This window comes from Microtus ochrogaster, linkage group LG9, assembly GCF_000317375.1.
Source record: "Microtus ochrogaster isolate Prairie Vole_2 linkage group LG9, MicOch1.0, whole genome shotgun sequence".
NCBI classification, from domain to species: Eukaryota; Metazoa; Chordata; class Mammalia; order Rodentia; family Cricetidae; genus Microtus; species Microtus ochrogaster.
In genome coordinates this window covers 35,178,244-35,180,806 of record NC_022034.1, presented here as the reverse complement: position 1 = coordinate 35,180,806, position 2,563 = coordinate 35,178,244, and positions in this window count along the sequence as shown.

Genomic DNA, 2,563 nt, shown 5'->3' with positions numbered 1-2,563 from the left:
CCCTACTGTTCATGTTATGTTACTGCTATCACTCATGCACAATTGCACCTGTGCTAAGAAATCTGATTTTCACTATCAGATTCAGTCATATGTCACTTAATCTAATTAATTCCTTAATTTAAACTCTCACAGAATTTCATTTCCTCATAAAAGTTATGTTTTAGAAAGTAATTTAGAGAGTTGGATTTTCTGAGATCAAATTTTCTCCCCTTCCTTAGCATCAGTTTTCTTGTGCATACTGATAAAATGCTCAAGTATTTCTCTTAGAAGGTATAGTTTTACAAAAGTTACCCAGGTAACGTCCCATGCATATACCTCAGCTTTGTTTCTGTAATGTGCCGGGAATGAGAATTCAAAAATATTCTTATAGTGTGTTTCACACTTACTTAAATATTTTATAAAAATTATTTCCTAAATTGAAAGCTGTGGTCATCTCTGAGATCTTGGAAAACAATCCAGCAACCAGTTTGCATCTCACATTCTCATATGCTAATTTTTGGTTTTATTTATTCTTTTTTCTCTCTTTTTTATTGAGCTATATATTTTTCTATGCTCCCCTCCCTTTCTCTCCCCTCCCCTTCAACCCTCTTCCACAGTCCCTATGCTCCCAATATACTCAGGAGATCTTGTCTACTTCCCATGTGGTTTACATTCATGTATGTCTCTCTTAGGGTCCTCATTGGTTCTATTTTTGTAAGTTTTAATATACTCACCTTTTAATTTCCAAGTATATGTTTGCTTTATTCCTACTTTCTCTGTCTCTGTTTCTCTCTGTCTCTGTCTCTTTGTCTCTTGCTCTTCCTCTCTCTCTGTCTCATCTCTCTCTCTGTTTCTGTCTCTCTGTCTCTCTGTCTCTCTGTCTCTCTGTCTCTCTCTCTCTGAGACAAGGTTTTTCTGTAGCTTTGGAGCCTGTCCTGGAACTAACTCTTGTAGACCAGGCTGGCCTCTAACTCACAGAGACCCAACTTCCTCTACTTCTTGAGTGCTGGGATTGAAGGCGTGAGCCACCACACCCAGCACCTTTCCTTTTCTTCCCCACTCCTGTTTTTCCTTTTCTTCCACCCAGGGTTGGGACTGAGTCAGTGGTAGCTGTTAGACCTACTGAGGTAAAACTTAGCCAAGGGTGAAGGAAATATGTTCTGCCTGAAATATATTTTAACATAATTCTTTATTGATTCTTTGGGAATTTCACATCATGCACCCCTTTTTCTCACCTCCCAGTTCCTCCATAACCTTCCTTTACCCTTGCAGCATCCCTTCCTGCAAAAGAACCTCCCTAATTAATTATTAACAAGTCCAAACAAACAAACAAACAAACAAAAAACCCCACCTTTCTCCTCTGTCTTTTCAACATCTCTTCATTCATCCTGGTGCTATCAGAAGCTCTAATGTGTTGCCTTTGGTCCAATTAGCTCCCCTCACAAAATGTTTATTGCAATGAAGGCCTCTGGAACACCGTATCACTGGACCTTCACCAAAACTCCTTTCACATATCCTGCTACTGCCCCAAGTCACGAAGATCCTGTGGTTGTTGTTCTTCAATACCAGTCCCCTCACGCAGTGCAGATGGGGTAGATGTTGCAGAGTGGGGGGTGGCAGCCCAAAGCCCAGGATGTGGGTATGGGTGGTATCTGAGCCAATGGTTCCCAGTCACTGGGACCACCCTCTTCAGGTAAGGAGCAGAGCCAGCTCTCCTAGGCTCATGTCATATGGACCAGTTCTCCCATGCCCATGGCGAGGCATTGGGCAATCTCTCCCAATGGATGGGGCCAGCTATCCCATGGGGGAGGGGTTAGCTCTCCTGCTGTAATGTCCAGCTAGGGGCAGAGCCAGGTATCCTGGGGTCAGTGAGGGTTTCAACCTTGGATTTCAACATGCAAGGTTCCTATGACCTGCCACGGACCGACTCAAGGGAGCCACTCAAACCGTGGGAGAAGCAGGGTCTTGGTACACAGGAAGGCACAAGTTTGGCGAATGATAGGCAGACACAACACACAAGAAAGTGATTTGGAATCTGCTGTGATTTTACTGAATTCATGTTTTCATTATATAGTATTCAAACCAAGAACAAATCAGAAGGTCATGTATCATTGGTTGGCACAGTATGAAAGCTTCTTTTAGTCACATCAGCGATATTTAAGAAAAGTATATTATCGGGAACAGGTGTTAGACATAAAGCACCCTTAGAAGAAGAAATCTTGTCCTTGGAAATGTAAACCTCAGACAAGTGGTTTCATCTTATGAATAGAAAGTTTCTGTCTCATTATCACTATCATGCTCTTTCCTCTTTGTACCCCTTTCTTTATTTCATCTAGTGACCAAATATGCCTCTAATCAGTTCTCTGCACCTGCTGAAATATACTTTTTTGTACCTTCTTATGCAGCAGACACCATGGGAGTTGGGATCTAGCAAGCCTATCCATAAATTTCAAAGTATAATGCTCTTTGTCCATCAACATTAACCCATCTATTCCCTTGCTCATCATACACCCCGTGTATGACAAAGGTTCTGCTGTAGTCTTATACATTCTCATATTGTGCTTCCCTATCCCAGAGCCATTCC